The sequence below is a fragment of the Gorilla gorilla genome, chromosome 10, assembly GCF_029281585.2.
Source record: "Gorilla gorilla gorilla isolate KB3781 chromosome 10, NHGRI_mGorGor1-v2.1_pri, whole genome shotgun sequence".
NCBI lineage: Eukaryota > Metazoa > Chordata > Mammalia > Primates > Hominidae > Gorilla > Gorilla gorilla.
This window is the reverse complement of record NC_073234.2, coordinates 11,448,920-11,472,424: the sequence shown is the minus strand read 5'-3', so window position 1 is coordinate 11,472,424 and position 23,505 is coordinate 11,448,920.

The following is a 23,505-nucleotide window of genomic DNA, read 5'->3' as shown; positions in this document are numbered from 1 at the left end:
CTCTTCAATTAGGGCACAAACAAGATTAATTTTTTTCCTTGCAAATTGATATGGATGATCTGTCCCTGTGGACTTCATCTTCCACATCATCTCGTTTCTTCTTTAAAAAAGCTGTCCGCTTGTGAACTACTGATTTCTTTGGTGCATTGTCCCCTCAAGCTTCTTGTAAAGCATCAGTGATTTCACCATTCTTTCACTCAAGCTTCATCATAATCTAATGTTTGTTCTTGCTTCAATTTTAGCAGAATTTACATTGCTCTGCTAGGGGCTCTTTTCAAACTAATGTCTACTCCTTCTTACTGTCTCAAACTAGATCCTGTTCAAACATGCTATAATAAATTAGTATGAGTTTATTTTGCTGCCAAAATTGAAACCTTTGCATAGTTTTTTTCATAATATACATTTTCCATGAACTTTTTAAGGCCTCTCATGTATCCACAGGTAGAGTGCCTTACCTATTCTGACTTCAGTCAATTATTCAAGACCTTTCCTTGTCAGTGATACATTAGAAAGGTAGAGTATTGAAAAATAAGAGTAGCTTCTGCTGATTAAGAAATACTATATCTTTTTCTACTTCTTTCTTTTTTTTTTTTCTTTTTTTTTTTTTTTGAGACAGCATCTTTCTCTGTCACCCAGGCTGGAGTGCAGTGGTGTGATCTCAGCTCACTGCAACCTCTGCCTCCCAGGGTCAAGTGATTCTCCTGCCTCAGCCTCCCGAGTAGCTGGGACTATAGGTGCCTGACACCACACCCAGCTAATTTTTGTATTTTTAGTGGAGACAAGGTTTCACCATATTGGCCAGGCTGGTCTTGAACTCCTGACCTTGTGATCTGCCTGACTCGGCCTCCCAAAGCGCTGGGATTACAGTCATGAGCCACCGTACCTAGCTTTCTACTTCTTTCTTATTATTTTCCTCCTCTCTCATTCCTATATTCTCTCCTTTCTCCTACTTTCCTCCCCACTCCGTTTCCTTCCTTTCATCTTTCCTATTTTCAAGACTTAATATTTCTTGAACCTCAGATGTTATCATAGTATGTTATTTGTTTAATTTTCACATAACAATAATAGTTTAAATACAAATAATATTTATTTTCATCCCCATGTTATCAGTATAACAGTAAAGATGTGGAGAGGCCAGCTGGGCATGGTGGCTCAAGCCTGTAATCCCAGCACATTGGGAGGCCGAGGTGGGTGGATCACGAGGTCAGGAGATCGAGACCATCCTGGCTAACACGGTGAAACCCCATCTCTACTAAAAAATAGAAAAAATTAGCTGGGCGTGGTGGCGCGTGCCTGTAGTCCCAGCTACTCGGGAGGCTGAGGCAGGAGAATAGTGTGAACCCGGGAGGCAGAACTTGCAGTGAGCCAAGATCACGCCACTGCACTCCAGCCTGGGTGACAGAGCGAGACTCTGTCTCAATAAATAAATAAATAAATAAATAAATGAAAATAAAATAAAAAAAAATGATGTGGAGAGGCCAAACCAATGGCTCTTATATCCACGTTCTTTCTTCTAAATGATTTCACCTTAGTTTTGGTCTGCATCTCTAACCATAGCTAGTTGCAGCAGGACTTCTATCTGGCCTTGCTGCTCTCATTTTTGGACCTCCTCACTGAAATCAAATTGATCTTTCTAAAATGCAAACCTGGTCTTAGTATTTTATTACTTAAAACCCATTGGTGGCTTTCCATGATTTATGGAATAAAGTCAAAATTCCTGTTTTTGCCCATGTTTCTGTGTGCCTCTCATCCCTACATTTACTGATTCCTGTGTGCCATAAATTGCCAGTTGTCCAGAGTTCATTCTCTTTTTGTACTTGGGAGGACTTCTGCATCCTGCAACTTTTCCCCTGAAACGTGCTTGGAAAATACCTACTCATTTTTTTCAGATTCAGGTTAGCTTTTTACTTCAGTTTCTTTTCCTGAAGCTTATACTGACTGCTCCATATGGCTTTGGGGATTAGCTACTCATTCCTTTGTGCCCTTTGTAGATACACATTTATCATGGAGTCATTTTTTTTTTTTTTTTGAGACAGAGTCTCACTCTGTCACCCCGCTGGAGTGCAGTGGTGTGATCTCAGCTCACTGCAACCTTTACCTTCCAGGTTCAACTGATTCTCTTGCCTCAGCCTCCCAAGTAACTACAGGCGTGCACCACCGTGCCCAGCTAATTTTTGTATTTTTAGTAGAGACGGGGTTTCACTATGTTGGCCAGGATGGTCTCGATCTCTTGACCTCGTGATCTGCCCACGTTGGCCTCCCAAAGTGCTGGGATTACAGGCATGAACCACCACTCCCAATCAGTCATGCAGTCTTTATACTTACTTGTTTACTTGCCTGTGAGCTCACTGAATGCAGGGACTATTTCCTTGTTGCTCTAGCACCTACACCAGTACCTGGTATCCAGAAGCTGTATGCTAAATGTTTGTTGAGTGGCTGTTTGACTGAATGATTGTACTCCTAATTAGTAGATAGAAAGCCATGTACTTCCCAGTTCATCATTCTTTGTGCTCAATTCTGGTTTCTTTATTGTGTTCAAAAGAGTTCCTTAGTGACATAAAACTATGGAGCTAGTATGTCAGCTCATTTAAGCAATGATTGGTTTATGTATATAAGAGGCTTCAATAATTATATATTTTTATTTCAGTTTCAATAAATGATCAATTTATTAATTTTCTCTGTTTTGGCTTATTGTTCACATTTAATATCAAATAAAAGTGTTTTACTTAAAATTATTCATGCCAATTATGACAGTTAGGTGAATATTACTTTGATTTACATTCCAGTAGTAGTTTTGGTTGAACCCTGAATATGCTAAGACGTCCCTTTTCTTTTTTCTTATGAACAGGCTACTGTGTTTACATATATTATTAAAATCTTCTTTGAAAATACGAAGAGTGTTACATTTCTTATATTTAGTTCTCTGTGCTTCAGAATTCCTGTGATACTTGCACTTAAGTCCTTCTGAGCAGTTGATGTTGATATTTATGTGGTTAATTTCATGAAACGTGGTGGTTTTCATTTCTATCATTAATTTATACAGGAGATAGACTGTTTTCCAGGTGTAAGCTCAGTCATATAATTAGAAAATTTATAAGCAGAAAGGAGTTATTTGGTCTAACCCATTTATTCTACAGATAGAGAAATTAGAGTCCAGAAACTCTGTCTTCTTTAAAGTCTTACAGGTATTTAAGAAAAAAGAATAGACTTGAGGTTTCTGTGCTCTGAACCCAGTGATCTTGACACTGTAATGATCTTCATCCATATTATTCACAGAAGTAAATATAATCACATATTAAATAAGAAACAAAAATACTAAGGAGATATTATACTGAAAAATGAAATAATATTATCTTAATTATTTTGATCAGATTCAATCTATAGCAGCTTGAAGGCTAATAATTCCAATGATTCTCTGAATAAACCATTTTTCTAATAAGATTACAGGTTTTAGTAATCTAATTATTTTGACTGATGCAAATGTTACCCCGCCAGTCTGAAAAATGTGTTTATTTATATGTCATAAAGAATAATTTATTCCAAAAAGGCTAATTTTCAAAATATATGTATCTTCTGAAACTGTATCTATTTTTTCCCCACGTTTTCTAAATATATTTTAGAGGGCATTTGTAGATTTTCATGGTGCTGAAAAATTAAGGTATAATGGTCTCATGAAGGAGAATAATGTCATTTAGACATTGTAATTTTGGAGGATCACAATACTTTTTGGAATGTGGTTGTTGCAGCACTGGTCACTTATACTAATTATATAATAACATACTATACTAATGCAATAATATACCATATGAAATTATTCAGTGGTAAATTTGTCTTAAATCCTCTAGAATACTGCAAAGAAATAGTTTATATAAGAAAGAGTACCATAGCAGATGTGAACACAATATTTCCTATTTTTTTCTTCTTTTTTATTTTTTTGAAGACAAGTTCTCACTCTGTTGCCCAGACTGGAGTTCAGTGCCATGTTCATAGTTCACTGCAACCTCAAACTCCCAAGCTCAAGTGATCCTCTTGATTCAGCCTCTGAAGTAGCTGTGCCTATAGGTGTGCACCACCACACCGGCTAAGTTTTAAAATTTTTTATAGATATGTTGCCCAAGCTGGTCTCAAATTCTTGAGCTCAAGAGATCTTCTCACCTTGGCCTCCCAGAGTGTTGGGATTACAGGCATGAGCCACCATACTCAGCCAATATTTCTTTTGTAAAAGACATTTTCTAACATACTTCTCATTTTAACTAACATAATATTCAAAGTGTAGATCTGAGAAAGAGATAGTGCCTGCAGATCTGGGATCCTACATGCTAATATTATGGGATGCATTCAGATTTGATCAGCAGATATTCCATTTATTCTAGAACACCACCAGCAGAAGAATGTAATTACGTCTATCACTAAAACTTTGTGTCAATACAGACTACTGTATTTGTTATCATAGATGGTCCTTGGATGGCAGCCTTAAGCAATTTTAAACCTAGACAGGTGATGTACTTTTTCTTCTTGGATAATTTTCATGGTTTTATCTAATTTGGTTGTAACTAATGTGTTTAATATGGCTTGCTTGTTTTTTAAAAAGTTGTTCAGTATCCTTAGAACTCAGTGCTGATTTCTTTTTCTAGCAGGCCTTTTATATAGGACATCTCACTTTCTCCTGACTCTCTACTACTAGCATGAGGTCTCTGAAAAATCAAGACAGCAAAATAATTTGTTATAGAACAGCCTATGTAGAGGGACAGGGGAGGAGTCATATTCCAAGAGGGAAAGACCTTTGAGCCAGGCTCAATTTGTAGAGGCTGTTGAATGAAAATGAGGGAGAGAGAATGCACACTTTACTGCACTATTAAAGCAAAATTCTGACAATAACTTCTAAAAATGATTCAACTCTTATACACTGAGAATATGACAGACCTTCCAAAAGTATAATTTCTTACATGAACGTCCAGGTATATAAGGAAAAATAACTATTTCATACCAATATCTCCAGCCGCCTTTATTGTTGGTTCACCACATAGGTTTTTATCAGAATCGCAGAACATTAATTTTTTAAATTAGCTACCATTACAACTAGCTTGAGAAGAACTTTCTTTTTAATAATTCGACCCAGATGCATTCTAGATACTCCAGTGTTACGAATCGATGGCTTCATGAGGAGCCGCTGTTGACTCATGCTATCTCTGGACACACTGACAGGAAATGTTTTCTTACACCTGTTTTCCTCCTGCTTTTCCTTGGTAGGACTTAGTTCCTTGGCATAGTTCAGTATCAATGGCAGTCATAGAGAAGTGTTACAGAAACCCAGCTTATTCCAACTTGTGAATTATTTGGCACCCAGGAACCAGGTCTTACAATCTTCAACCCACTTTTTCTTAACATGGCCCCTTTTCTGAAATGTTTATTTATATATGATGTAGGCCTGGGGAAAGGACATGGACTTTCAAAGAAAATATTCTCCAATAGATCTCTCAACTCCAGAGAACCTTCTGACTAAATCTGAAAGAATTCCACTGTGCTCTGATAACATCCTTTAATAATGAAGGAAAAGATATTTTTCCCCCAGGAGGATTTTGTAGTGAAAAGATGGCACAATTTTTTTAAAAATGTTGTTTATAATCTCATTTGTTTTTTCATTTGTGGGGTGTGTCTTAAATCCTAAATGGTACATCCTTTTTAAAATACTTCTAGTAATAAAATGTTTCTGAAGTTATGTTGTAAATATCATTGGACTATGTTTAATAATGTTAAGTTGATCCCACTTCCCCTGAAATTATATACATAAATGCTGAAAGTATAAATTTACATATACAACTTCATGGAACATTTTTCTTCCAAGTGTGCATTTGCTAGAATTTGCATTGAAAGGTTTTGGAAGGAGCCTGTTGGTATGAATCCTGTGTGAGCAACACTCAGATTTGTTGCATACTGAACAGCATGCTAAATCTCACTTCACAATCTTAGATTTCTCATCTACCATCTTGAGCTGAATTTAAAATGTAACTGCAGTTTATTATGTCACCTGTTCGTCAAACACTGATGCAAAGCTTAGTTTTCAGTGTGAAGAACCCATGACTAGAGAAGGGAAGAAGAAAGGGTCAAGCAGACCTCATTAAAGAGTGTATGGGCAAGAAAACACATCAGATGTCTTGATAGGTTTTTTAAAGTCCTGTTAGACTTGTCATGATTTCCAAAACACTAAATGCCATCTAGTATTTTGGACCCTCCAAAATTACAGTAGAATATTATTATGGGTCATCTTAATTGGAAATATACAGGAAAATCCTGATGATTAATGTAGACTAGTGATAGCTCTCACACATTTATATAACCTATGTTGAAAAGAAAGAAGAAAGGCAGGAAGGAAAGAAGGAAAAAGAGCGGAGAGAGAGGAACAAGAAAACACGTGGATTTGTGGAAATGAAAATTTTTAAATTACTAATTTGCAAGAATGGGTAAGAAAAATACCGAGTATGAACATAAATGCTTTCAATTCCGTTTGTCTCTTAATCCTTCTCAGTCCGTGGCCAGTTTTGAAACTTGGTGTAACTTCCTTCCTTTATTCCTCCCTCCCTTGCTCCCTCCATCCCTTCTTGCCAGCCTCCTTCCCTTCCTCTCTCCTTGAGTTTCCTTCTTCTTTCTTGTTCCCTCCCTCCCTCCCTCTCTCTTTTTTCCCCTTAGTTTCCCCGGAAGCACATATACCAGCCATTTGAATGCTTTCTGCTCATAGATACTGCCAAGCCCCCTCACCCAGACTGCTGAATAGATTTGGTAGAATGGAATGAGAAACATAGACTTTGTGTCTGTGGCGGCCACCTCTGATGTTGCAGATTTTTGCCGTGATTATGCACTCCAGCCGAGGGACGCTAGAGAGGTTGAAATTTCAACTGTGGGATTTGCCATTTTGGAATTTGCAGAAATGTACTGGATATGCTAACAGCAGCCTGGCTAGCCTCCACTTCACAAGGAAGTATTTAAATATACACGTGTAATATGAAGAAAATTGCATTAGATCATAAGGGATGAATTATTTTGTAAATGACTATACCATCAAATACCATACCTGATATCAATCATCTTCATCAGACAGTATCTGTGTATGTAAGGAGATAAACAAAAAAGCAGGAGTTTATTTCTCTCTAATGTATCCTTGACTCTCTAGCAGTGACCTCTGAAATGTCTCTTCTGATCCAGACTTGTTTGAATCATGTGCAACATTTTAGATTTGTCTTTTCTCTGCAAGTTTTTTTTGTTAAGTACCATAACATATTGAACCAAATAGTTTTGCTTGCTTTCTATTGATGACACATGATTTTGGCTTTTATCTTCAGTGGAAAATCAATGTGTCACATGGAGTTCACTAAGAAAAAGGTATGGGGCCTCTTTGTAATTCTTTGTCAGATGATTGCTTTATCTTGATTTATGCCTTCAAACTTTTTCCCATTCAGCAGAAAATATTGTGTCGCTATCTGTGAGAGCAAAGCGATCTATACCAATTTATGCTCTAAGTGTAGCCTCCTTCCAGAACTGCTTATGGAACATATCAACTCACTATAGAATAGGGACATAATGGATTCTTCTTTCTTAAAAGTGGCAGATTGACAATTTTAGTTCATATACAAGCTTTTATATTAACATTAAAACAATATTTCTATGTAAAGTAAAATATTGTAGTTGATTATTATTCGAGGGCCTCCCAGAATTTCAAGGTCTGAAAATGAATTCAGTGTTCCTGGTGGTAACAAAATTGCCCCTACTTCCTTGTATCAGGACTGCCATTTGGAACTGCTGGGGAAGCTCTTTTCAGAAATTATTTTCAAAACAGCATTGTTGCCTTTTGCCAAACTGAAATCTGGTTGTAAACTTTTGAAAACTAGTTCCTTGGAATGGAATTCAAGTTGTCTTCTAAGCAATTTTTTTTAACTCAAACATACATTCTATCTTGCTTTATTATGTCACTATTTGTGTAGGAAACATATTTCTATTTTTACCATTTTCAATTTATTTACATTTACATTTACATTTGTGTGTATATATATATACACACATACATACACTTTAAGTTCTGGGATACATTTGCAGAACTTGCAGTTTTGTGAAATAGGTATACATGTGCTGTCGTGGTTTGCTGCACCCATCAACTCGTCATCTACATTAAGTATTTCTCCTAATGCTATCCCTCCTCTTTCCTTCCTACCCACTGACAGGCCCCAGTGTGTGATGTTCCCCTCCCTGTGTCTATGTGTTCTCATTGTTCAACTCCCACTTATGAGTGAGAACATGTGGTGTTTGGTTTTCTGTTCTTGTGATAGTTTGCTGAGAATGATGGTTTCCAGCTTCATCCATGTCTCTGCAAAAGACATTAATCCATCCTTTTTTATAGCTGCATGGTATTCCATGGTGTATATGTGCCACATATTCTTTATCCAGTCTATCATTGATGGGCATTTGGGTTGGTTCCTAGTCTTTGCTCTTGTGAATAGTGCTGCAATAAACATATGTGTGAATGTGTCTTTATAGTAGAATGATTTATAATCCTTTGGATGTGTACCTAGTAATGAGACTGTTAGGTCAAATGATATTTCTAGTTCTGGATCCTTGAGGAATTGCTACACTGTCTTCCACAATGGTTGAACTAATTTACACTCCCACCAACAGTGTAAAAGCATTCCTATTTCTCCACATCCTCTCTAGCACCTGTTGTTTCCTGACTTTTTAATGATTGCCATTCTAACTGGCGCGAGATGGTATCTCATTGGACCAGGGGTGATGAGCTTTTTTTTTTTTTTTTCTTCGAGACAGCCTCACTCTGTCACCCAGGGTGGAGTGCAGTGGCACAATTTCGGCTCACTGCAACCTCCACCTAATGGGTTCAAGCAATTCTCCTGCCTTAGCCTCTTGAGTAGCTGGGATTACAGATATATACCACCACGCCTGGCTAAAGTTTTTTTGTGTGTTTTTGGTAGAGACAGAGTTTCACCATAGTGGCCAGGCAAGTCTCAAACTCCTGACCTTGTGATCCACTCGCCTTGGCCTCCCAAAGTGATGGGATTACAGGCGTGAGCCACCACGCCCAGCCTATGATGAGCTTTTTCTCATGTGTTTATTGGCCGCATAAATGTCTTCTTTTGAGAAGTGTCTGTTCATATCCTTTTCCCACTTTTTGATGGGGTTGTTTTTTTCTTGTAAATTTGTTTAAGTTCCTTGTAGATTCTGGATATTAGCCCTTTGTTAGATGGATAGATTGCAAAAATTTTCTCCCACTCTGTAGGTTGTGTGTTCACTCCGATGATAGTGTCTTTTGCTGTGCAGAAGCTATCTTTAGTTTAATTAGATCCCATTTCTCAATTTTGGCTTTTGTTGCCACTGCTTTTGGTGTTTTAGTCGTGAAGTCTTTGCCTATGCCTATGTTCTGAATGGTATTGGCTAGGTTGTCTTCTAGAGTTTTTATGGTTTTAGATCTTATGTTTAAGTCTTTAATCCATCTTGAGTTAATTATTTTATAAGGTGTAAGGAAGGGGTCCACTTTCAGCTTTCTTCATATGGCTAGCCAGTTTTCCCATCACCATTTATTAAATAGTCAATCTTTCCCCATTGTTTGTTTTCGTCAGGTGTGTCAGAGATATGTTGTATATTTCATGGTACAATGCCTTCTGTCAATGGGGAAAAATAACAAGCATATATGGGATGAATGAAGTCTGCTATGGTTAAGGTTGAGAATATTTACTGATCCTTGAGTTCAGTCTCCAGGAATGTTGGAAATAGAGAATAGAGATAATGGAGATAAAGAAAAGTTCTGAAAATGACACTTCCCATAGTGTCAAAATTGTGATCTATTGGAGAATTCTGTGATACATCAAAATCTCTGTTTATGCTGAGGTTTGTTATTGTGTATGAGCATATCTTTATCAGGTGTAGGCTATTTCTATACTTTCATGTCTTTAAATCAATGTTTCTATTCACATATGTATATGTGCAAATAGAAGCATGCTAATATTATATATATATTGTCTGTCATTACCATGATTGCTATGATTATCATTAGCATGTATTATTAGTGTGACCGAAGTATCATCAGTATCAGTTTCTTTCTCACTGCAGTGCTCCTGTAATGCTTCATTTCTACAGAGCCAACCTACACCCACCGTTTCCCTGACTATAACTTTACCTAAAGTATAAGCCCTTATAAAGCCATGAAAGCCTACCAAGAATTGTCAAAGAAGCTAGGCAGCAGCCAGGCTCTGCCTTAGGAAAAGATTTTACTTTTTATTATCATGTGCAGTACTTAACTACTTGTTTTGACCTCTAAGATTTTGCTCTCCTATATTTCTATCCCCTGGCTTTCTGATATTTCATGTGATTATATTTGAAATTTTAACCTTGCTTTTCTTTTTGGAATCTCTGATATCTCTGCTGCCACAGGTAATGACAGGTTCCTCTCTAACTGTTGGTGTTATCCCTGGTCAGATTATTACTGATGACAGAAGTAGATGTTTTACGTGGATTCTCTCGATATCAGAAACAAATACAGATATCACAACTCAAAAATGACAGACTGATAACCATTATGAACTTAGATGCAACATTCTTAATACAATATTAGCAAATTGAGTCTAGGAATATTTAAAAATGATAATGTGTTTTAACCAAGTGGGGTTTATCTCAAGTTGGTTTCAACAACTGAAAATCTACCATGCTGACAGAAAAAAGAAAAATCACGTGACACTCTCAATAGATGCAAAAAAGGAATTTACAAAATGTAACACATTTTTTAAATTAAAAACTCCCAGCAAACTGAGGATAGAAAAGTACATTTTCAAACTGATTATGTGTTTACAAAAAATCTATAGCAAACATCTTACTTAAAATGGTGAAAGCCTTAATACTTTCTACATAAGATTATGAAAAATGCAATGATGTCCTCTCTCCCTAGTTCTTTAAAGTATTGCATTCAATATTAAATAAGTGGAAATATATACCAAGTTCATTGATAAATATTTAATACTTATGAGATGATAATTCTCCTGAAATTGATCTCTAGATTCAGTGGAATTCCCATGAAACCTTATAGGTCCTTTTGGATAAATTACAAAACTGATTCTAAAACAGGGAGAAAGAAAGAAGGGAAGGAAGGAGGAATGGACAGAAAGAAGAAAGAAATAAAGAGAAAAGAAAAGAAAATAAGAAATAAGTGACACCCAAGTTGGGAAGAAAGAAAAATACTATTCTCACGTGATGTAAACATATACACAGAAAATCCTTAGGCATCTGCAGAAGTGTGCTAGAGGTATGAAGTGAATTTAACAAAGTTGTAGGATGAAAGATCAATAAATAAAATCAATTGTGTTTCTATACACAATCAACACCAATTAGAAAATAAAATTATGTAAGCAATTTAACTTATAATAGCCTCAAAAATAATAAAATAATTCAGAATAAATTTAATAAAAGGTATGCTGATCCAAAATTTCTAAATCACTAATACGAGAGATTGAATAGGTAGAAATATGTATCAAGTTCATTGGTAAATATACATGTCATACTTATTAGATGATAATTCTTCTGAAACTGATCTCCAGATTTGGCACAATCCCAGTCAAACCTATAGGCCTTTTTGGAGAAATTACAAAGCTGATTCTAATTTTTTTTTTAAATGCAGAAGTCCTAGAATAGCCAGAGCATGTTTTAGAAAGAAGAATAAAGTTGGAAAACTTTCCAAATTTCAAGACATATTGTAAAGCTACACTAAACAGTACAGTAAACTTACTGGCATGAAGAAGACATATATATCAGTGAAACAGAATAAATAATTTAGAAATATATCCTGCCTTACATGGCCAAAGTTGCCAAAATATTTCAATAAGGAAATCAATGTCTTTATAAAGATGGTACTATTAAAATTGGATATTAAATGGAGAATATGAACTTCAGAATTACCTCACACCATATCCTCAAATTAACTCAACATGTATTTTATACATAATGTAAATATAAAATGTATAAAGCTTACTGAATAGGAAAAATTTTTAATAATCTTACTATAGCTAAAAACTTTTTAGATAAGAAAAGGATGGATGAAAATGGAAAAAAATAGTAAGTTGGACTTCATGAAATTAAGACTTTTGCAACTTAAAACATAGCATCAAAAAATGAAAAGGCAAACCACAGATTGGGACAGAATAATTTTAAATATGTCTGATAAAGAACTTTCATCTAGAATGTACACATAACTAAAAAACTAAATAACAAAACACAAATAACTCATTTAACGTAATATTTTGACCTAAATGGGCCAAATATTTGTACAGATATTTTAATTTAAAAAGAGATGATGTCCAATACACAAATGAAAAGATACTTAACATTACCCGTCATCAGGGAAATGCAAGTTAAAACCACATTGAGGTACCACTGTACACCCACTGGAGTGGCTGACACGAGCAGAACTGACCATACCACATGATGTGAAGAATTGCTATTCACACCTGGCTAGTGGGACTTCAAAATGGTACAGACATTTTGGAAAGCAGTTTGGCAGTTTCTTTTAATGTTAAACTTAGTACTGATCATATAGCCAAATAATCCCACTGCGACTCAAAATAAATAAAAACATATCCGTACCAAGCCTCATCCTTGAAGTTCATAGCAGATGTGTCCATCAACTTGTAAATGGATAAACCAGTTGTAGATGGAGTACCACTCAACAATAAAAAGGAGCAAACTGATACAACAGCAATATAAATGAATATCAAAAGCATTATGCTCAGTGAAAGAAGCTAGACATGAAAGACACCAATGTATCATTCCACTAATAGGATACTCTAGAAAATGCAAACTGTAGAAACAGAAGCAGATTAGTGGTTGCCTGTGTTCAGGAATGGAGAAAAGATCAAATGCAAAACAGCAAAAGAAAACGTTTTGTGATGATGCAGATTTTCTGTATCTTGATCATGATTGTGGTCAAATGATGATATTCATCTGCCATAACCCATTAAATTGCACATTGAAAAGGGTGAATTTTACTGTGTGTACATTATACTTAAATGGAGCTGTAAATATGTTTGGAGCTTATCTGTGAACATTAGTTGCAGAGCAGGAGTTACTTTTATAGAGTGGAAATCTGCTGAGTGCCAACTTGAGAAGGGTTGAAAAAAATTAGAACCTTCTTCCAACACATTTCAGTTAGAACACTCTTAGGATGTCGTTACAGCTGCGCTCTATATTGGAGTCTCTGATGAAATCACATGTCTGACGATCTCAGCATGCCTTTAATCAACAGAATATACACGTGTTTTCTTTTATTACTATAAAGGATATACCAAACAACTTTTTCAAGACTTTACTTCAAAAAGGCACGTAGTTTTGCAACATTTTTGGTAAGTCTTTAATTATTTCAAAATGAAAAATTGAAAATAAAATGCAATTATTTACTCAGGCCCCCCCAAAAAAGGTCTGTACGGGGAATGCATGTGGTGTGTGTGTGTGTGTGTGTGTGTGTGTAAGTGTGTGATTTGAAGAATTGAAAAAATTTTAGTGGGGTTTTGTAGCATCACTTTGATAGCATCCTGTAATTTTGTATTGTGTTTGAAATAAAAATAAAGTGAATACACTGATAAAAGTATTTGAAAAGAATTTGCATTATTGCCTAAATTATGTGTGGTTTCCACAGTGGCATGAATCGAGCATCTTTAACCTACATAACAATATATCAGAAGTATTAGGTAAAAAATAAGTAAACTAGTATAACAAAGTTAAATATTTCTAAAGTAAAATTATAGCTTTATTTTTTTTTCCTGAAATGTTTTGAGGAGATATTTACACCAAAAGATATTATCACTGATCAATGAAACTTTTTCAGAATTTGCTTGTGTCCCACCAATATTTGATTACATAGTGCTTCTGTGAGTTCCATTTCATTAATTTAGCTTTGACAGGAGAGAAGGCAATGGCTCTGCAGCCTCTCTCGGTGTGGCATGATCCTGGTTCCGCTGGCTGATCTCTATTAGAACCATGGCCTTAATCATGCCTTTCATGCTTCTAACTTGATTTGCATTTGTTGTGTGATCCAAATTTATTCTCTCGTTTAGTCGCTTCCACCCATAGAAAAGCAGGTCTTTTTCATTTCTCCTTCACCATTGCCCCCATTTTTTCTTTTTGTCCTCCCATGATGAAAAACAAGACAGAAAACAAACTATAACAACAACAGACACCTTTTGTCTGTGGTCACCAATGCATTGTAGCACTAAACTTTGTTCAAAATCTCTAGATCTGACCTCTATATCTGCTGTTCCCAGAGTTTTTCAATGTGTTCTCTAGACTGCTGTGACCCACTGACAGAAAGTCTAGCTATATTTAATTGAAAGTTATTACTGTCTGATATGGTTTGGCTGTGTCCCCACTGAAATCTCATCTTGCACTGTAGCTCCCATAATTCACATGTTGTGGGAGGGACCCAGTGAGAGGTAAGTGGATCATGGGGGCAGTTTTCCCCACACTGTTCTAGTGGTAGTGAATAAGTCTCATGAGATCTGATGGTTTTATAAGGGGAAACCCCTTTCGCCTTTCACTTGGTTCTCATTTGCTGTTTGCCTGCTGCCACGTAAGATGCGCCTTTCGCCTTCTGCCATAACTGTGAGGCCTCCTCAGCCATGTGGAACTGTGAATTCATTAAACCTCTTTTTCTTTATAAATGACCCAGTCTTGGGTATGTCTTTATCAGCAGCATGAAAATTGACTAATACACTCACTGTCCATGAATGATACTCTGTTAGCCCATTTGCATTGTTATAAAGAAATACCTGAGGCTGGGTAATTTATAAAGAAATGCGGTTTATTTGGCTCCTTGTTGTGAAGGCTGTACATGAAGCATAGTACTGGCACCTGCTTCCAGGGAGGGCCTCAGGAACCTTCCAATCATGGTGGAAGGTGAAGGGAAACCAGCATATCACATGGTGAGAGAGGAAGCAAGAGAGACAGGGAGGAGGTGTCAGTCTCTTTTAAACAACCAGATATCGCATGAACTCACAGGGTAAGAACTCATTCATTACCAAGAGGACAGCACCAAGCCATTCAGGAGGCATCTCTCTCCAACATTGGGGATCACATTTTAACGTGAGATTTGAAGGGGACAAACATCCAAACTATGTCAGATACCAAAGCTGACAATGCTTAGGATCTTTAGCTGTTCCAGGTTCTGGGAAAAGGGAGAGAGTTAGCTTCCCTCGTCTATGCTGTGCTACTCCATATTATATTAGTAATTATTGTTCTCTAAAGGTTCTTAAAAGCAAATAAGCAAATGCAAGGCAAAACATATAAAAGTCAAGGCAAAACATACGAAATGCAAGGCAAATGCATTAAAAAACTTTTGAGTGTTAATACATAGATTTTATTTTATCTTTTTAATTTCTTTTGCTTAACCAAATAGATTATGTAGTTTTGATTAACTGGCCATGAAATAGCTCTGCCTACATAGAATTTCCCATGAATAATTGGTTGTGGAGACTTTTGTGTGTGACCCAAATCCTCCCTCAAAACTGAAGTTTGCCCAGCTATTGGGAGTGTTGGCAAATCATGCCTCTCAGCTGATTCTCTCTAGAATTTATTCTCAGGAGATCTAATTAATAACTTGTCAAGCTGATGTCCATCCTTGGGGACAACTCGTATCTGAAGAATGGCCAGTGAAAGGTATTAAAACTCCATACTCCTGCCTCAATTTAGGGCAACTCTGAAGGGTCGCCCCAGCTTCTCAGCTCCCCCTTGAGATTAGCTGAGGTATTTGTTGTGACTGCCTCACATCTCAACTCCCTTTATCCAATTCAGCTTTTTCGCCACAGTTGTTGGTTCCTAGGATTTTACCCAGTTAAATATTCTCTACACAAATCTCTATCTCAAATCTGCTTTACAGGGAATGTGGCCTCAGACAGGTTTTCATTAGGTTCTGGACGTAACTCTCATTAGTCATTGATATGATTCGGCTGTGTCTCCATCCGAATCTCACCTTGATTGTAATTATCCCCACATGTCAAGGATGGAGTCAGGTGGAGATCATTGAATCATAGGGGCGGGTTCCCCCTACTGTTCTCCTGGTAGCGAATAAGTCTCACGAGATCTGATGCTTTTAAAATGGGAGCTTCCCTACACAAGCTTTCTTCTCTGCTACCATTTAAGATGTGCCTTTGCTTCTTTTTTGCCTTCTGCCGTGACTGTGAGGCCTCCCCAGCCATGTGGAATTGTGAGTTCCTTAAACCTCTTTCCTTTCTAAATTACCCGGTCTTGGGTATGACTTTATTAGCAGCATGAGAACAAACTAGTGCAGTCTGTTCTATAAGCCCAAGTCGGATCACAGAGTCCCGCTTTCTGTTTTTTTTTTTCTAGCCCATATTTCTACTAAAACTTGGCTCATATAGACTTAAAACAAAATAATTAAGCATGGCTAGTATTTATTTAATATTTTATACGTGTCAGGTACTGTATTTTGTAACTTATCTTTTAATAATCTTTCCAAATCTCTAAAAGGAGAACTCTGCTCTTTTATAGAGAAAATAAGGATGGCTCTGAAAATGTTAGCATTAGGGGAAGTAGGGTGAGGGACATAGGGGGCACTTTGTGTTATTTGTGCATTTTGCTATCAATCTAAAATCAGGTCAAAATAAAAATTTAAAAAATGGGTAGTAGAAGCAGGTTGTTAAGATTTTCAGTGTGACTCTAGAATTTTTTTGTTTGTTGTTTGTTTTGGAGTGTAGTGGTAAGATCTCTGCTCACTGCAACCTCCACTTCCCAGGCTCAAGCAATTCTCCTGCCTCAGTCTCCCAAGTAGCTGGGATTATAGGTGCCCGCCACCACACCCAGCTAAGTTTTCTATTTTTTTTTTTTTTTAGTAGAGATGGGGTTTCAGCATGTTGGCCAGTCCAGTCTCCTACTCCTGACTTCAAGTCATCCGCCCGCCTCAGCCTCCCGAAGTGCTGGGATTATAGGCATGAGCTCCCACTCCTGGCCCAAAGTTCATATTTTAACTACTAACCTAAATTATTTTAAAAACAAAAGCCTCCTTGGACTCAAACCAGGTCAGAGTGACATGATCATGTGCCTGTTTTGTGCAGGGTGAAGTGAGATTATTATCTAGGAAATAGCTGAAATGTCTTGTTGTGGGCATACATATTTCATATAAATTCTAAGCTTCATATTAGCACTTAGATTATAATTATCTAAAGAATAGAGAACAATTTCATATAATTTTCAGTGTATCAGGCGAATCAAAAGTATACATACAAGCATGCAGATGAATTTCAGTGAATATAGTGGTGACAATGCTCAACAGAATATGTGTCCCCCACCCAACCCTGCTTCTTGCTCTTTCACTGTCCTAAAGATAGAACAAAATGGTTCAGGCATCCAGCTTGTCCCCTCCACACTTCACACTTTTACTTAATAGCAGTTTATCTTTAACACTTTGTCATCTTTAAGATGTTGCTAATTCTTTCTGGTAGATCCCAGGACTGAGGATGAGGAAGAATGATTTTATTTAAATAAAGTTGCTTAATTAAAAAACAATTTTTTTAGTTTTAAAATATTTTCATTATTTTATAAAATTTTTGTGGGTACATAGGAGGTTTATATATTTGTGGGGTACATGAGATGTTTTGATACAGGCATGCAGTGTGAAATAATCACGTCATGAGGAATGGGCTTTCCATCCCCTCAAGCATTTATCCTCTGAGTTAAAAACTATTCAATTGGCTGGGCATGGTGGCTCACGCCTGTAGTCCCAGCTCTTTGGGAGGGCGAGGTTGGCAGATCGCCTGAGGTCAGGAGTTTGAGACCAGCCTGGCCAACATGATGAAACCCCACCTCTACTAAAAATACAAAAATTAGCCGGGTGTGGTGGCGAGTGCCTGTCATCCCAGCTACTCGGGAGGCTGAGACAGGAGAATCATTTGAACCTGGGAGGTGGAGGTTACAGTGAGCCGAGATCATGCCATTGTACTCCAGCCTGAGTGACAAGAGTGAAACTCCATGTCAAAAACAAACAAAAATCAATTACATTCTTTAAGTTATTAAAATTAAACATTGTAAATGATTTTTTTTCCCAAAGCTTTTTCAAAGAAAAAAAAGTAGAAACAAAGACACTTTCTACTGATTTCCAATATGGTGACTCTGTATTTCTAGCATGTGTTAAGGTGAAAAATTGATTTTATGTTTAATACAAAACATAGCATAATGTAATGAAAAGCAAGATTGTAATGATAAAGGAAAATAACACTAGTGCTAATTTTTTTCAATTTGAAGCATTGGATTAAAATGAATTAGGTTATATTCCAACATGTTTATATTGAATTTCTTTTTTCTCCAATTGGTTTCTTTTTATTAATGGGGGAGTGTTGCATTTGTATAAGGTTTCCCTATTATATTCAATTGTTTTGAGATGCTTTTAATTTGAAGTTTTTATGTTTTCTTTTTGATGTATACATGTTATGCTTTTATGCTGAATTTGATAATTGGTGCTGTATATGCAAAGCAAATGTAATTTCCCAGCTTTTATTTTTTAAAGCCCTGGGAAGCAACATAATAAAGTAGAAATAGTATCAAGACAGGAGTTAGAATACCTGGATTCTAAAATTTAAATTAAATTAGGATCTAGTGACATTATAGGTGTTCCTTGATCTTCTGATGACCTGATTCCTCAAAAGAAAAATAAAATAATCTATAAATTGTTTCTAATTCTAAAACTCTATCAATCCTATTTTTAAAATTATAATTAGTTGAACTCTATAAGGTCACAAAAATCCCTATTAAGAAACTAAAATAAAATTTTATCGTATCTTAAAAATACTCTGATCTTTTTTTATATGCTGACATGAATTCTAATTGTTTTTGAGCCCCTAAAAAACATTTAAGATCACAGTTTATGTTTTATTATTGACTTTCAGATAATTAACATTTTACTGATAGATATGAACAAATCTACTCTAACAGAGATAGTCATTAGTTTATTTCTCTCTTTTCAGTATCAATAAAAAGTATCGATTTACCAATAACAATGAATTAATTGCCTGAAATAAATGAAACATAAGCAGCAAAAGTGAACTTTTTAGTATAACTCTTCTTGTAAACATTGACTTAGTTCAAAGGGAGCTTATCTTTAAAAAAAAAAAGCGCTAATTCATGTCTATTGGTATAGATATAATCTTTTTTTCCTTGAAAATAGATCCTACTATACTCCAGACACTATGCCACTTGGTGCAGATATTAACACAAATAGCAGGTGATCATTGTCCTCATGGAGTTTATTTTAAAGAGAACAAAGTGAGACAAAGGCACACAAGCAAAGAACTACAATACAAAGGGGATGGCATCTGACTCAGCATGGAGGTGTCACGGAAGGTGTTGTTTTGCTTAGGTTTTGAAGTGTGGGTAGGAGATGGCCCATGTTGAGAGTGGGAACTGGGAATTAAAAAGATGAGGAGGTCTCTGCAAATCTACATGGATGGGAAGTAGCATGCTGATGTGGGAAACAACTAAAAAGTTCCAGAATGCATGGTTTATAAAGCGTGAGTCAGAGAGGGCTAGACCAGTAGCCAGATCAAGGATATCTCAGATGTTATAGTCATGAATTAGTGCATTGACCTGCAGGCCATGGGAGTCACTGAAGGTTTCAGTCAGGTAAGTGAGCTGATCAGAACAGTCCTTTAGATAGACCGCTCTTTTGGCTGTAATGGGGACACGTTTGAAGTAGGGCTATAGCTAAAAATATACAGACACTTCCTCTTGTCTACAGCCCTGCTGGCATCTGTTGTATTTTGACTTTTTAATAATAGCCATTCCAACCGGTATGAAATGGTATCTCATTGTGTTTTGATTTGCATTTTTCTGATGATTAGTGATTCTAAGCATTTTTTTTTCGTGTATTTGTTGGCCATTTGTATGTGTTCTTTTGAGAAGTGTTTGTTCATGTCCTTTGCCCATTTTTTAATTGGGTTATTTTTTTTTCTAATTGATTTAAGTTCCCTGTAGATTCTGGATACTAAAAAACAAACAAAAACCAGAAGTAAATAAATTCTCAGGACACACACACCCACACCCACACCCACAGAGAGAGAGAGAGAGAGAGAGAGAGAGAGAGAGAGAGCGCCTAGGTAAGAGGCCACCAACCACCAGGGTCTAAACTGGGAACACTTTCTAGTACAGAATGAATGGAAAGGATTCATGAAATATCTAGAAAGTAACGTTAATGAGATTTACATGTATGGAGTGAATGAGGGGAAACAGGGATCATTCAGGATTCTGGTGGGAATAACAGGGGGAGCCATTAGTTGAAATTTTGAAGTGGGAGAAGGAGAGGGAGTTTTAGGGAGAAAGATGAGTTGTTTTTTTAGGTATTTCAAACCCTTGAAGCTTCTATGGGACATCGAAGTGGAAATAACAGTCTGTGGGTTGGGACAATAAAGAAAGAAATTGGTTGAAGACTAGGGGAAGAGTATAGAGCAAAGAAATATTTAAGATAATAAACATATAGAGATAGCTGAAAATGTGGGACTGGATTACAAAGGAAGAATGATTTAGTTATGAAGCCCAAGGGCTGACAGGAATGGGTGACTAGTCGAGGAGTTCATATGCATCTGTTATTGTATGAATAAAAAAAATTATCTGTTCCTTCCTAAAGATATCTTCAACCTGTTTTTGGATACATATGGGCACTGCTTTTCACTCTCTTAGCCCCATTTCTTATTTTAGCCTCTGCTGTAGCGATCAGTTCTGCACAGGCTTTGACCCAGGCTTTGACTAGTTGGTGCAGGTGTGATATGACACTTACCTGGAATGGCCCACAGTTTGTGGCTGCTCTTACTTAAGCAGGTGGGATGCTCATGTAGGTGTAACCTAGCAGCTTGGTAGAGTTTATGCCCATGGGGCAACCTGTGACCACTCAAAAATAAAGCCCTTTCCTCCTCCCAGATTGAGGAGTCTTGCATTATGTAATAAAACTCCTTAGAAGGCCTATTAGGTTCCAATACAGCATTAGGCAACTTGATAAGGTATCCCATCATCAGCCTTCCTTTCTTCCCTCATTCCTCTGCCTCTCACTCTTTCTTCCTAAGTTAACTTCTTAGATAAAATGCCAACATTCTATATTTTGTCTCACATCAGGGAAAATAATTGTATACCCCATTTCAAAAGCACATAAAAAGGTTACTGTATAGAAAATTTGTCTTTAAGAGATTAAGCTGTAATTTTCCAAATACTTTAAAATTTTATTTCAGATACGTTTTTCATTTTTATAAGCTTCATCTAAAAGCAGAGTTCACCTAAGAATATACCTAAGAGCATATTACATAGAATATATTTTATATTTCAGTAGTTTAGCTAGGATTCTTTCAAAATTGAGAGGATCTACAAATATTTCTAACACATTAGTTTTCAGTCTTAAGGCTGAGTCAAGAACAAAGCTCCTAAACTTTGCATTGGTGATTGAGAACATTTTAAAATTGTTATTTAATTCATTAATTTATTTTTAAAAAATTTTCACATTGTAATTATATAGATTTATAGGATACAATTTGATGTTTCAATGAATATGTATGTTGTCTAATGATCCAATAAGGATAGTTAGTGTATTAATTACCTCATGCATTCATCATTTCTTTTTAATAAGAAATTTCAAAATCCTTTCTTCTAGATACTTTGTAATATACAATACTTTACTTTTAACTATAGTCACCCTGCTTTGCAAAGAACACTACAACTTATTCTTCCTATATAATTGTGATTTCATAACTGTTAACCAATCTATCTCCATTTTGCCCTCCCCACTTCTTCCTCACTGTTTGGTAACCACTATTCTACTCTACTTCTCTATTAACATTTTTTTTTTTAAGATTCCACATATGAGCGAGATCATGCGGTATTTGCTTTCTGTGTCTGGCTTATTTCACTTAACATTGTATCCTACAGGGTCATCCATGTTGTTGCAACTGGCAGAATTTCATTCTTTTTTTATGGCTGAATAGTATTTCATTGTGTGTGTGTCCATATATATATATATATATACATATATAATTTTATGTGTAATTATAATTACACATAAAATTATATATAATTATAATTAATTTTATGCATAATTATAATTACACATAAAATTATATATAATTATAATTATAATTATATATAATTATATATAATAATATATATATTATATGTAATATATAATATACATAACATACATAATGTATATTATATATAATATACATAACGTATATTATATACATTATACATTATATATATTATAATACACATAATATATATTATGTATATAATATACATAATATGTATTATATATAAAATATACATAATATATAATGTATATTATACATATAATATATATTAATAACATATTAATATTAATATTAATTATTAATAATTATTAATAATTATTAATTAATAATTATTTTTTTATTAATATTATTAATATTAATATATAATACATTAATATTAATAATATATTAATATATAATATATTATATATTATACATAATATATTATATATAATATACATAATATGTATTATATATAATATACATAATATATATTATATATATATAATTCACTTGTTTGTTTTTATACACATAGGTTGATTCCATATCTGATTATTAGAAATAGTGCTACAGTAAACATAAGAGTGCAGATATTTTTCAAACACAATGATTTCATTTCCTATGGATATATACCCAGTAGTGGGATTGCTGGGTTATGTGATCGAATGATTGTTTTTTTTTTTTATTTTTTATTTTTTAGCGAACTTCCATAAAGTTTTGCTTAATGGTTGTACTAGTTTACAACCCCATCCACAGTGCATAAGTGTTCCGTTTTCTCCACTTCCTTGCCAACTCTTGTTATCTTTTACCTTTTTGCTAATAGCCATTCTAATGGGTGAACTGGTATCTCATTGCGGTTTTGATTTGCATTTCCCTGATGGTTAGTGATGTTGAACATGATTTTATTATATATTCGTCTTGACAATTTCTATATTTTCTCTTGTGGCATTTCTTTTAGTTTATTTTGTCCTTTTTTTTTTTTTTTTTTTTGCGAAGGAGTCTTGTTCTCTTGCCCAAGCTGGAGTGCAGTGGTGCAATCGGGGCTCACGGCAACCTCCATCTCCCTGGTTCAAGCAATTCGCCTGCCTCAGCCTGCTGAGCAGCTGGGGTTACAGGCACACGCCATCATGTTTGGCTAAATTTTTGTATTTTTAGTAGAGAAATGATTTCACCATATTGGTCAGGCTGGTCTCAAACTCCTGACCTCAGGCAATCCGCCTGCCTCAGCCTCCCAGTTTTGCCCATTTTTAAATAAGTTATTAATGTTTTTGCTGTTGAGTTGTTTAAGTTTGTTATATAATCTGGGCATTAACTCCTTAGCAGATGTATAGTTTGCAAATATTGTATCCCATTCTGTAAGTTGTTTTTTCACTCTGTTAAGTTTCCTTTGCTGTGCAAAAGCATTTTAGTTTGA